Source organism: Episyrphus balteatus, chromosome 4 (genome assembly GCF_945859705.1).
Source record: "Episyrphus balteatus chromosome 4, idEpiBalt1.1, whole genome shotgun sequence".
Classification (NCBI taxonomy): Eukaryota; Metazoa; Arthropoda; class Insecta; order Diptera; family Syrphidae; genus Episyrphus; species Episyrphus balteatus.
In genome coordinates this window covers 21,384,386-21,398,883 of record NC_079137.1, presented here as the reverse complement: position 1 = coordinate 21,398,883, position 14,498 = coordinate 21,384,386, and the positions used below count along the sequence as shown (strand labels likewise).

At 34.8% G+C, this 14,498-nt stretch overlaps 1 protein-coding gene across 50 annotated transcripts in view; it reads left to right on the top strand.

The window, feature by feature from the left end:
• The window catches only part of LOC129918435 (sodium channel protein para), a 559,170-nt gene that overhangs the window by 67,780 nt on the left and 476,892 nt on the right, over positions 1-14,498 (top strand). For all 50 annotated transcript variants that reach the window (XM_055998972.1, XM_055998988.1, XM_055998970.1 and 47 more), the window contains one exon: positions 9,332-9,421. The gene's annotated coding sequence lies outside the window, so the exon portion shown is untranslated. The remainder of the gene's footprint in view (positions 1-9,331; positions 9,422-14,498) is intronic.

The window sequence follows — 14,498 nt, the reverse complement described above, 5'->3', positions numbered from 1 at the left end:
TGTGAAGAGGTGTTCTTCTACACTGGCAAAACCACTGCGTAAGCTTTTTCATCTGTCCTATTCTACTGGTCTCTTCCCGAGTGGATGGAAAACAGCATTTGTCCAGCCTATCCCTAAAAAAGGCGAATCTTCCTCACCCTCAAACTACCGACCGATTGCACTTACGTCCCTTCTTTCCAAGGGCATGGAAACGTTGATTAACTTTCAACTTAAGAAATATCTTGAGGAACGGAAGCTCAATGACCGGCAGTACGGCTTTCGTAGCAACAGGTCCACTGGTGATCTGATAGTTTTCTCACCGAGCAGTGGAACAAATCTTTACATCGTTTTGGAGAAAGTAAGATTGTTGCACTTGATATTTCAAAGGCATTTGATAGAGTTTGGCATCAAGCTCTTCTTTCGAAAATGCGTGCTTTTGGCATCGATGAATCTCTTCTTCGTTGGATTAGAAATTACCTTTCGAACCATTCAATACAAGTCGTATTGGATGGATTCAAGTCTGAAACCCACAAAATAAATGCTGGTGTGCCACAGGGCTCCGTTCTGTCTCCGACACTCTTTCTCATTTTTATAAATGATCTAATGTCTGAAACTTCTAATCCACTCAACTGTTTTGCTGATGTAGTACCCTCAGTTTTTTCATATTCGTTTCCTGATTCTCGCCCATGTTCTTCGGATGTGGATCTCGAACGGCTTAATATGATTAACTCATTAAATTCTGATCCTGATAGCATTGTCGAATGGGGAATAAAAAATCGCGTAGAATTTAATGCGTCAAAAACACAATGCTGTTTACTTTCATTAAAGCGAAACCTTCCTCCCATGCCACTTTCCATGAGAGGTACTTGCATCGAGGAAACCGACCAGCTCTCAGTTCTCGGTATGTGCATTACAAACCACCTCCTGTGGAATGAACACATATTTGATACCGCTAAATCCGTTGCGAAATGTTTAGGTTTCCTCCGAAGATGCAAGAAAATTTTCTCCCCGTCTGATCTAGCTGTTATTTATAAGGCATATATCCAATAACCTCCAATAACCTCGTTGAGTTTCTTGGATAGAATACAAAGTAGAGCTATACAAATGATAGGTGATAGATCAATAACAGATACAATTACGTCTCTCGAGCACCGTCGTAACGTCTCATGTCTCACGTTGTTCTATCGTTATTTTTATAAGCAATGCTCAGCAGAAATAGCTAGTTGCATTCCTCCCCTCAAACAGTTCACCCGTGATACTCGCGCTTCAAGGAATGCTCATCAGTTTACCCTAGAGTCCAATTTCGGACGTACCGTCAAATACAGAGATTCTTTCTTCAGCCGCACTACACGAATGTGGAACGCATTACCCGCTTCTGTTTTTCCATCGCATTTCAAAACTCAGGACTTCAAAACTAATGTTCATCGGTATCTCCTTTCAAACCCCTCCCTATTTTCCTAATGCTCGTACTGTGTTCACCATATTAAGGGTAGACTAATCCCTTTAGTGCGCGCTAATTATAAAAAAAAAAGCACTCCATATATTATATCCTCTAAGGAACCATCCCGGTAGTTGCAGATCTTAATTCATTGAAATAAAGCAGACAGTCATCGTCACCAGCATTTTCCATTGTAACTGAGACCCAATAGGTTTTTATTACAAAATAAAATACTACAATCCTCAGTCAACAAGCCTCTCTAGCCAGCTATTTCTTTAAGTAGCTGCTTCCAGTTTCGCACCGCAATTTGACTGAGAGCCCCTACCACTTGTGTGTGCACCTTTGGGAGGTCTCCCTCTACTGCTCCGTCCCTCTGCGTTGGAATCGAAATCTTACCGGGTCGTAGGATTGTTGGGATGCACCTTTACTCTCTTCGATATTTTAGTGTCCTTGTAAAACCCGTAAACTTCGATGTTGTATCTTGTTGCGTGTCTACACGGCAGTTTTTACTTTGCGTGTAAACACACTACATCCCTGCCTAATAATTCATTTCGAAGTGTACATAACATGTATACCCATTTTCACTTTAAACTGTACGTGAAATGTGACATGCCGCCATAGCATTTCCTTTTTCAAACATTCTTTTCATACATCGTGGCTTTGGCAAGTTGCCTTTTCTTTGCGCTCAAATCTAAAACTTATAACTATCTTAAAACTAAATTATACCTAATTAAAACCACCTAAAAAACTAATTAGTTCGCGTTCTTAACTATAAAAGTATTGTGCCTATAAGAGGGCACAAATTGGTGACCCCGACGTGATAAAAAAATTGATTTTTTTGGGTTGGGGTCGAAATTCTGTATGTTGCAAAATTCTGTATTCAAAATACTGTATGCCAAAATACTGTATGTCAAAATTCTGTATGTGCAAAATGCTGTAGGAACAAAATTCTGAAAGTCAAAATTCTGTATGGCAAAATTCTGGTTGGTCAAAATACTGTATTTCAAAATTCTGTACATCAAAATTCTGTAAATAAAAATTCTGTAAAAATGCTGTAAAAAAATATCGTTTTGATAATGTAAAAAAGTGCGCGCGCACTTTTTTACATTATCAAAACGATATTTTTTTACAGCATTTTTACAGAATTTTGATATACAGTATTTTGCCGTACAGAATTTTACAAAACAGAATTTTGCATGTCAGTATTTTGTTGATACAGTATTTTGACGTACAGAATTTTGTATTTACAGTATAATGACGTACAGAATTATGGTATTACAGTATTTTGACCCCACAGAATTTTGTCGTACAGAATTTTGACAAGCAGAATTATGACCCGCCCCCGATTTTTTTTTATTACAAAGAATTACGCACAACGTGCATATATGTGCTAAAAAATAGTGCATTTCGCCCATCAAGTCGCAAAAGCATTCAACTGGACTTCTTTGCTACAAGTGTAGAGTGCTTTTGACGGAATCCAAACTGCATATCTGGCACTATGCAGTTGTCGCTGCAAAAAGATTTCAGCCGCCTAAGTATTAGCTCCTCGAGTATCTTGCTCATATTGCTTAGAAGTGAAATGGGCCTATATCCAGAGACGTCCTTGTTGTTTTCCTTCTTTGGTATGGCCACGACTTTAGCTTTTTTCCATTTGCTGGGAAAGTAGCAATTGACAACACAGTTGATCCATTTCCTGTATCCTCTCATTTTCGCGAAAAAAATACAACACTTTGCATGCGCGATGAGCTTGCCTGGCGCCAATCCTTTTTTATGGAAAAACCTATGTACAAACAATATGTAGAATGCAGATACCTAAGTTCATCTTATTCTTTATACCACCAAACAACCACTCCACAGAGTGAGTGCGAGAGATCATGTAGAAACAAAATAGAAGATAATAAAGATAGAGATACAACTAGCGCCAGCGGAATTTGTTTGAACTACAAATTCCAATACATACGCATTCCATGAATTTCTGAGGAAAAAAATGGAAAGTAGACTCTTTTTCAAAAATTAATTGTAAGAAAACTATTATAGCAATTCTTGCTTTCTAACTTGATATTGATAGAAAAAATAATGAAAAAAAATAAAAAAAATATAACAAAAAATCTTAAAATTCTGGTTTCATAGTATAGTTTATTGTTTTTGGGACTACTTAAAAAGCGATTGGAGGGTTACAAAATAATATTTTCCAACAAAATATAGCTTTACTCCATAGTCCATAAACTAAGCTTTTAAATAAAATAAAAATCAAAATCATACTTTGAAAAACAAAGAAATTAAACCTTTTTTTTTAAAAAAAGTTAAGAAAAAGTTACTTTTTAACATTTTTTTGTTGTTTAAGACCTTAAAACTTAATATAAATTTCTTAAACTAATCAATGTGTGAGTATTTGAGTTGAGGTACTTATTTCTTTTTATTTCGATGAATTTTATCAATAATTGCAGAAGTTACACATGTTCAAACATTGTAACATAAGGAAAAATAGCTTCAGTTTCGATTAATTTTTTTTCTATGCAAAATACATTTTTAGTTTTTCAAAATAGTTTTACTCCGTAGTTTGATTCAACCTCAATCCAAAATAGAAATAAAAAAAATAAAAACTTTAGTCTAACTAAGAAACAAACCAATGTCTTTCAGGTTGTTCTAAAACAACGAAAATTTTATCATGTTTTGTTCTCTCTTAATTACAAGTGCACAAATTTGGAAATTGTGGGCATTAAGATATTTAGCCTTGTTTATTATCTAAATAATAAAATTTATTTCATTCAATTATCTTTAAAAATGTAAAAGTTATTCGCCGATTTGTGAACGATAACCCGATTTTTACGTGGTCCACTCAGCCTTATAAGAAAATTGACAAAATTTCATAAAAATAACAAAAATAAAATAGGCGAAAGAAAAAATAAGAACTAAAAAAAAAGAAAGTAAAGAATATGAAGTTATTGGCGTAAGGAGGAGTGGATGGAGTTTCGTAGAACTGGTTTAGAGATGTGAAAATCAAAAATATTTGATGCATTATTAGCATTGCGCAACATTCGAGACATAGGATTATAGTAGCTGTAATTTGTGCGGTGGAAAGGGACGCGGAAAAGTGGTACGTTTCTAAGACAACGGTGATTAGTGTTAAAAGATACTTGATTTAACAGAGCTGGGGAGTTAATGTTCCCAGTTAATAAATCATATATAAAAATTATGTCTCCGGTTAAACGTCTATTTTCGAGAGACTGAAGGTCGACCAGCTGTAATCGATCAGAGTATGGGTGTAGCCGATAATGATCTTCCCACGGTAGATTACGCAGAGCGAATCTTAAAAACCTACGTTGAACGGCTTCGATCCTTTTAATTTGAGTAGCTTGATAGGGAGACCAAACTTGGGACGCATATTCAAGAATAGGTCGAACAAGTGAGACAAAAAGAGACTTTGTTACATATGGGTCTGAGAACTCTTTTGACCAGCGTTTTAGTAAGTAAGTAAGTAAGTAAGTAATTCATTTATTGATTTTATAAAGTAATAACATGATTATTATAAAAATGAATCTATAAGCTATGGCATTGCTGTCAGCTCAGTTGGCAATAATATTTTAATAATTTAATTTTTTTTTTTTTTTGTTTAAGAAGTTTACATTACAATTTTGTTTTAATCAAATTCAGTTATCAATAACATTCTATATTTATATGCACTTTTTAAGAATAAATAAAGATTTTTCCAGTTCGGGCCATTTAGCAAATCAACTGTTTCTTGCACCGTTAAATATTTAGCTCCTAAATATTGTTGTCTTTGTACTGCATAAATTGGGCACACTCCAATAAAGTGAAAGCAGTCCTCTTTTGATTTGAGGTTACACAATGTGCAAAACCGATCAAAACTTCCATTATATGGTGCACCGTTTAGCCCAAGGACCTCGCATCTAGTTTTAAATATTAAAGAGATTTGTTGGTAACTATGCAAATCACAAAAATAGTTATCAGCTTCTAGATTATAGTTGAGTTTTGAGTACAAGAATCTGCTATCCGAATGCTGGGCTTCCGCTACAAGCAACGCTCTCTGATTATCTTCAAACTTTTGTATTGTACGATACAACCGATCTTTTAGTGTTATTCTATCGCTGGGAATTAAGGGCTCAACCCATAGAATCCGTTGCGTCCGTTCCGTCGAAGTTTTCAACTGACAGCTCGATAAAATACACACGTTCTTATGGGAAGCGACCCATAAGCGACGGATCGGACGGAGACGGATGGATTTGACGGAAGAAGTAGCCCAACTTTCTACTTTTTCATCCGTCGTATCCTTTGACATTGGTTGTCAACAATAGACCAGTTCGATTTTCTGTTCCTGAGTGCACGCCGGGGAATTTCAGAATTAAGAACTGTGTTCTTTTCTTCTCCGATTTTATGAATTGTGAACTTTAATTGTTTATTTGTGAGAAATGTAATAAAAGTAACATTTAATAATATATCTAATCAATTATATCAATAAAATACTCAAATTCTGTTGTAGAGTTCAATTTTACTACGCCAAAGTCATACCTACAACTCATAATTTGTTATAAAAAATTGTTTTTAACTGAAGAGCAAGTACCTACAGGAAATCTAGTCGTGCATTTTATTTTATTAAAAAAAAAAGAACAACAATAATAGTTAAAAATTTCTTGCATCAGAACTTCCTTAGAGCACATTCAGCGATAAAATATCGAACACACCTTGGAATTTGAAGTGAGCTGTCAAAAAGCAATCCGTCATATGACGTATTCTATGGGTCACCCCTTTCTGTCCCATCCTTCAACTTCAACGGATGAATTGACGGAACGGACGCAACGGATTCTATGGGTTGGGGCCTTTATGTTGGTATTTTCTCCATAGACTTCGCCAAGATTTCGCCATTTCTCCATCCACCAATCTTTATTTCGGATTTCATACTGTAGCATTTTCCATACGAGTCGTGATTCGGGGAAGTCGAGTACTTTTAGAATATAGTCGGCTTGTGTTTTAAGAGTACCTACTAGTAAAAATTTTGGGTAAACCTGTTTCTAAGTAAATAGCATAATTTGGAGTTTTTATTGGTAGGTTGAACAATTTTTTGATGAAACTTCTTTGCAGCTTTTCCATTTCTTCAAATTCATCAGCGTTTTATAAATCCAAGTATTGCATTGGCTTTATTGATAATATTGTCAATATGGCAGCGAAAGTTGAGTTCTTTATCACAAATGACTCCTAAATCACGGGCAAAATCAACTACAGGCACTAAATCGCCATTGATAAAGCAGCTTCTGGAGGGAGGGGGGAGACGTTTACGTGAGAATGTCAAATTGTGGCATTTGCTGACATTGAGCTCCAACATGTTTTTTTTACACCATAGAGAAAAAACGTCTAGGTTGCGTTGTAATATACTAATGTCCGAGGGTGAAGAGATGCGTTTATAAATTTTCATATCGTCCGCATAAATAGATAAGTGACAATCAAGCAATTGAGTAATATCGTTGATGGCTAGGATAAATAACAATGGCCCTAGATGGCTACCTTACGGTACACCGGAAGGTGCATGAAATGGGATAAAATAGGATGATCTAAAACGGACAAAATACTTTCTATTATTCAAGTAGGAGTTCAGCCAACTAATGAAGAGAGGGGGGAATCCTAGGCTTCTTAATTTAAAAATAATAATTTTGTGTGACATTTTGTCGAAGGCTTTGCTAAAATCGGTAGCAATTACGTCAACTTCATCTCCATCATCCATTGTCCACAGAACATATGTGACAAATTCTACCCGATTAGTAACAGTTGACCTGCCCATTACAAAACCATGTTGAATCGGGGACAAAATGGATTTGCAGTGAAATGAAAGCGCATCGTAGATAATGCTTTCGAACATTTTTGGTATGCACGATAGTTTTGCTATTGGGCAATAGTTGGTGATATCGTTCTTGGGACCTTTGTTATGGATAGGAATAATATACGATATTTTCCACGTTTCTGGAAAAATGCCTTGCAAATATGACATTTTAAATAATTGAGTAAGGGGATAACTGAGCGCATTTATGCATTTTTTTAGGACAATAGCCGGGACTCCATCAGGTCCAGTAGAGTAATCATCTTTTAGTTTTTCTATTTTTTCTTTTACCATGGTTGGTAGAATATTTATGGTAGAAAGTGAAACTTGGGCACAGTTTTTTAAGTATTGGAAATATTGAGTATCGGGTTCAATATCGCAGTTAGTAAAAGATTGCTTAAAAAAACTTGCAAAAAAATTTGCTATTACAACAGGGTCTGAAGAAGGACAATTATCATACGTTAGAGAGGATGGGTATCCATCTGATTTTCTTTTTATATTAATAAACTCAAAGAAACATTTGGGATTCGATTTTATACTGGATCGCATACGAAAGATATATTCATTATAAAGTTGTTCGCACAGGTCAGAAAATGTGTTGAAAGCATTTAAAAAAGCTTGATAGTTATAATGCGATTTTGATCTTTGATAATTCTGCCACAGTTTATTTCTCCGGTTACAAAGAGACCTTAGTTGTTTATTATACCAAGGTGGGGAGGTGGTGATATTTTTACGAGGTAAAAAAGGAACGGTGTAAGCAAAACAGCTGAAGATTTGTGTATAAAACATTGTAAGTGCAATATCAATTGTTTTTTGATCAAAGTCAAATTCCAATTTACTGAGTAGGACGTTCAACTCTTGAAAGTTGGCCTTACGAAAATCAAAATAGTATTCAGTAACAGTGGTGGTATTAAATGTTTCATATGAGAAAGACATTATGAGAGGAGGGTGGAAACGATCCAGAGTTGAAAGGAGATAATCACTCTCAACTACAATAGAGTTATCAGGATCAGATGCAAAAATTAAATCAAGTTGTCTATCAAGGCTGTTGGTGACGCCACTTATTTGAAACAGGCTAGAAACAGTCATACTATCTGTAAATAAAGTTTCTATATTAGATTTGGCATTGGTGGCACAATAGTAGGTGCCTTATTCATTGGGAGACCATACAATATGCGGGAGATTAAAATCGCCCATACATATGATATCATCATTACAGTTTGCGGCATTGAAAAGGACGTGTCGATTGCTTCAACGACTAGTTGATATGAACGTAAAAGTTGAGAAGGGCAAATGTAGCAACACATGATATAAACATTCCGTGTTGAAAGTTTCACTTTTATAGTAACAAACTCAAAATCAGTTGATTGTGATGATTTAAATAACGTGGTATCGAATTGATTTTATTAATGGCTATTAAAACGCCACGACCTGATAAGTTGTTGTCTAAGTTGTTGCCGTCAACTCGAAAAGCGGTATAATCTGTGGTGAACAATTCACTGCTGAGAAAGTCGGGAGTAAGATTAGTTTCGGTTAATGCAAAAATATCGTAGGGGAATTTTTGTAAATTGAGAAAAATCTGAGATGTTTTAGTACGGAGACCTCTTACATTTTGGTAATATATTGATAGACAAACTGGGTGATTTTTATTTTGAAGTTTGGAATCTACAAGGTTAGGCACGAAAAAAATTACGATTGTTGCGATTTCTTGGAGGATAGGATATGCACTTTGAGTTAACATATGAGCCATAAGCTTTTAGGTCATCTGATACCATTTGATTTGTAACGTTAAAGGTTTCATGAAAAGAGTTATAAATATTCACGACAATTAACTGTATTATTATATTTTCGCAGGAAAATTTAATTTATCTCAATACGAAACTAAATGAATTCAAATGAAAAGAAAACTCAACTATTATTTTAAATCTCTGGAATGGATACATAAAAACAGTCTACAATTTTTATTGTGCTCTCTTTTTTAAACAATTTTATTTTGAGAATTACCCAAAAATTGAGAATTTAAAAAATATATATTTTTAAATCTTGTTAATATCTACTAATATACATTTTTTTATAATTTTCAGAAATCGTGATAGCCCGTAGGCGCTTCACGAAAATGGCGCCTCGGATATAGTTGTAACCTTAATGTAGCAGGCAACATCCATGTGCCTCATGTAAGTATGCACTCCTAAATCATGGTATAAAAAGACAAGGTATGATCATTAGAGCCGCCATCTTACAAAATGGGGTAGTAAGGTTTTGACGTTTAATATTTGGCAAAGTCAAAAGCAACAACAATTTCCAAGACAAATTTGTTTACAACAACAATTTCAATGGGCAGCTGTCAAAACCTTAAGTAGCCATTTTTAAGTTTTGACAGTTCTCGATACAGAGTTTTTTCTAATGATCATACCTTCTCTTTTTATACCATGCTCCTAAATATTCTTCGACTCTATTTTTCAATCGTGTCATAGACTATCAGAAAAATAATGTTGATACAAAAACTCTTAAAAATAAAGTTTACCCGAATTCCAAATAGTACAGTCCGGTCAATTTAGACATTCGAGGGTGAAAAAATTCGCAGCTATATAGCTTAAAACTTGTAGGATTTCATAAATGAAATCTAAAAAGTCCTCATCGATCCGACCCCTGCAAAAAATTTTACTTGGGGTCAAAGGTCACAAAAATCAATGTTTTCATGCCACGTTCAACAGAAGTTAAAAGCTAACTACAAAAAACATTTTTGTGAGAAAACTGAAAACAGCACGAAATACGTTAACAAATTAAGAATATACACTCGTTTTCCCTCCGGGATGGCAATCAAAACTAATTACATATTTTGAATGTATTTGGTATTCTAAGATAAAGCTTACTTAAAGGCCGCACGGTTGTCCAAAATGACTTATCTCGTTGCAAAAATCATAACTTTTGAACGGATTGAGTTAGCGGTACAATTTTTTTTTTTATTTGAAGGACATTTCTAGGGCTGTTATACCAATGAATTTCAATAAAATTATTTCACAGGGTGTTTCGGAATCATCGGCCAAAAACAGATTTTCTTTAAAAAAAAAGTTTAAATTAAAATTGGTATGCCATTTTGTAGAAATCACTAATCCACATTTAAAAACAAAATTTCAAAAAAATACAATGTCCCGTTTTCGAAAATTTGATTTTTCAAAAAAAAATTTCAAAATTTTTTTAAAAATCCAAAAATTATTTTTTTTGAAATTTTATTTTTGGCTTATATTTGAGTTATATAAGTGCTTCTTCACAAAAAGTTTCGTTGAAATCGAATAAGCCGTTTTGGAGAATATCGGATTTGAAAAAAAACGGTTTTATGGCAGGTACCGTAAAAAATCCATTCGGTTCCATTCATTAAGCCGAATAGGGTATGTGTACCAATCAATTGTTGATTCAAAATAAAAATATTTAGCTGCGCATGCTTGCGCACTGCCGAGATTTTGTACTTTGAAAAAAAATGAAGGCAGAAGGAACAGATTTTCTTTAAAAAAAATGTTTAAATTAAAATTGGTATGCCATTTTGTAGAAATCACTAATCCACATCTAAAAACAAAATTTCAAAAAAATACAATGTCCCGTTTTCGAAAATTTTATTTTTCAAAAAAAAATTTCAAAATTTTTTTAAAAATCCAAAAATTATTTTTTTTGAAATTTTATTTTTGGCTTATATTTGAGTTATATAAGTGCTTCTTCAAAAAAAGTTTCGTTGAAATCGAATAAGCCGTTTCGGAGAATATCGGATTTAAAAAAAACCGTTCTATGGCAGGTACCGTTAATAATGATTTTCCAAAAAAATTTTTTTTATTAGAAGATAGACCTTGTTTTCAAACTTACATTTGAATTTTTTAAACAAAATCGTTGGAGCCGTTTTTGAGCAATTACAGCTTTACTGAAATTGGTGTATGACAAGTACCGTTATTTTTGGCCCAAAAAAATTAATTCCAAAAACACCTCTGGAGGGTCTCCAAAAAATGCTACATACCAAATTTGAAGTCAATCGGTCCATCCGTTTAGGATGTAGATCCTTATACAGACAGACAGACAGACGGACTTCCGGGACCAACTTTTTTGGCATTCTCTATAATCGTAATATCATGGAAAAGTGTAATCTGAACTTTTTTTAGATGTGAATTAGTGATTTCTACAAAATGGCATACCAATTTTAATTTAAATATTTTTTTTTTTAAGAAAATCGGTTTTCGGCCGATGATTCCTAAACACCCTGTAAAACAATTTTCTTGAAATTCATTGGTGTAACAGCCCTGGAAATTTCCTTCAAATTAAAAAAAAACTGTACCGCTACCTCAATCCGTTCAAAAGTTATGATTTTTGCAACGAGATAAGTCATTTTGGACAACAGTGGGCCGGTTATAGCGATCAGGAAAATAAATCAGGAAACAATTGCAAACAGATAATTTGTGATATTTTAATTCGATTTGAAACACAAATAAATGCTATACCAATCGATTTATAAATGTCTCAAAGAATTTTTTTCGAAAAAAAAATTTATAATGGAACAATTTTTTTTTTGTTTTTTGTATTTATTTGTTTTCCTGATGCAAATTCAAAATATTCAGTTTCATACTGTTTCTTTTTTCCTGATGCATTTTCCTGATCGCTATAACCCGGTGCCTTACACAAAAATTTCCACTGACCGTTAGAATAATACTTTTACCTCTATTTTTTCATCTTCAGTGTTGTAAATACGTAGTTTACTTATACATTTATAGGTCTATTTTAAACAAAAATTACCGTAGAAATGGTTTCGGGATGGAGGATTTCAATCGCAAAAATTTGTTTCTTTTTTGTTTTTTCCTTATGCATAATCATGGGAGAACAAATTGAAATGTCAGTTGGGATCCCTTCTCCCGAAAACATTTCCTCAGGAGTTTTGGTTGGAATAGTCCTGATTACGTCGATTGTAACTCAACTTAAACTTTTGGAATCGTTATATCTCAAAAATGGAGGCTCTTAGGAAAAAAAGTGTGTTGAAATTTTTTTTACCTGATTTACAATTTTTGCATTAAAAATTTTATGATAAAGCTTACAGTTTTGCCGAAAACCCGTTTTTATGACCTCTGACCCTAAGTAAAATTTTTTGCAGTGGTCGGATCGATGAGAATTTTTTAGATTTCATTTATGATGGTGTCTTCAACAATCCTACCAATTTCAGCTTGCTGTGCATTTGTACAACCTCACCTCTATTTTTTGGTCTTATATTTCCAGACTAGTAGAATCATTTGGTAGTTTTACCTGGAAATTTTTGTTCGAGTTTTCAAAATATAAGATTTAATGAACCTTCTATTAAACCATGTTCTTCTCTGATAATAATTCGTCACGGCGCTCTAAAACTGTACAATAAAGTGACCGCAACTCCCATAGAAAACTTTTTTTGTCGAATTTTTTTCGGGGGAACGCCATAAAATGTTCAGCCTTTTCAGATTTTTAGATAGCCAAATTTAAGCTCCATTGGATGGTTAGGTTAGGTTGCAGTGGTTGTCAGGCAAGTTACCCGACACAGTTAGACCCTTATGGATCCATTGTGATACCACAAAAGACTAGCAAGTTGGAACTCACTAGCCGAACCACTCGGAGTTTCTTATGAATGAAGATAGACTTTTAACGTCCGTTTTCACTAGATCGCTAGTGTATTCATAGAAGAATTCTCCTAGATGGAGTTTTCTTCTACTAGAGAGAGCAGGGCAGGTGCACAGAAGATGTTGAACAGTTTCCTCTTCTTCTTCATCCATGCAACTTCTGCAGAAATCGTTAGAGAACACGCCCATTCTTTTTGCGTGTCTACCTATTAGACAGTGTCCTGTAAGAACACCTATGGTGGAGCTAATATGCATTCTGTTTAAAATCAACAAACCCTTTGAACGTTTCAAGTCTATACAAGGCCATATTTGTTTAGTAGCTAGTCAAGTATTATTATGAGTCCATCTGAGGTTGGTTTTCTTTAAAGCGTCCTGCTTTAGCATAACTTTGCATGTAGCGATAGGTGTTCCTATATTGTTCCATTCTGGTTGGAGAGGAGTGATTGTTCCTTGTTTGGCAAGTTCGTCTGCCCTGCAATTGCCGGGAATGTCACTATGTCCCGGCACCCATACGATGTAAATGTTAAACTGCTCAGACATCTCCCTTAGAGATGTTTGACAGTCGAGGACCGTGATTGAATTTTTAGTGACAGAGGCAAGAGATTTAATAGCTGCTTGGCTGTCCGAGAAGATCCGAATATCCGTGTTGGATATTACATTTTCTCTGAGCCAAGAGAGAACTTCCTTAATCGCCAGAATTTCTGCTTGGAACACACTACATTGGTCTGGTAAGCGGAAGAAAAGACTGACATTCAGTTTTTCAGAGAATATACCACTTCCTACACATTCGTTGGTTTTTGAACCGTCAGTATAGAAGTGTAAAGAGTCATTGTCCAGAGTGCTAAGGTCCTCCCATTCAGTTCTGGAGTTAATAGAGTTCTGGAAATTATTATCGAACAACAATTAAAGTGTGGTATAGTTTAAACGATCCGGATGGAATCCGAAGTTGTTTATAATGTTAGTGTGGCAAATATGATTACTGGTCCACTGAAGGGTCGCTTTTAGACGAGTAGCTGAGCTTGCTGCTACTTGTTTGCTGAAAATGTCTAGGGGTGTGAGATTTAGTAGTATGTCGAGGGCGTCAGAAGGGGTTGACCTTAGCGCACCGCTTATGCACATACTAGCTGACCTTTGGACTTTGATAAGCTTGTTTAAGTTTATCGCTTTGTCCAGTGCAGTCCACCAAACTACCATCCCGTATGTAAGTATTGGTTTTATGACCGATATGTATAGCCAGTGTGCAATGTTAGGAGAAAAGCCCCATTTGCCGCTAATGGCTTTTTTGCTTGAAAAGAGTGAAACGTTGGCTTTCTTAACCCTTTCTTCAATATTGAGCTTCCAGGTCAGTTTTTTTTTATCAAAAATGAGTTCTAGATATTTAGCTTGATCGGATAGAGTAAGTGTTACATCTTTAATTGTAGGAAGTTTGAAGTCTGGAATCTTGTATTTCCTCGTGAATAGGACAATTTCCGTTTTGTGGGGATTAATATCCTATCCACATCCTCTAGTGAATTAGCTTGTTTAAAGCTGTTTGTAGCAGTTCCGCAAGTGTCTGTGGGTATTTGCCCGAAACGGCAATTGCCACATCATCCGCGTAGGCTATAACCTTAAAACCCTCTCGTTCTAGGTCTAG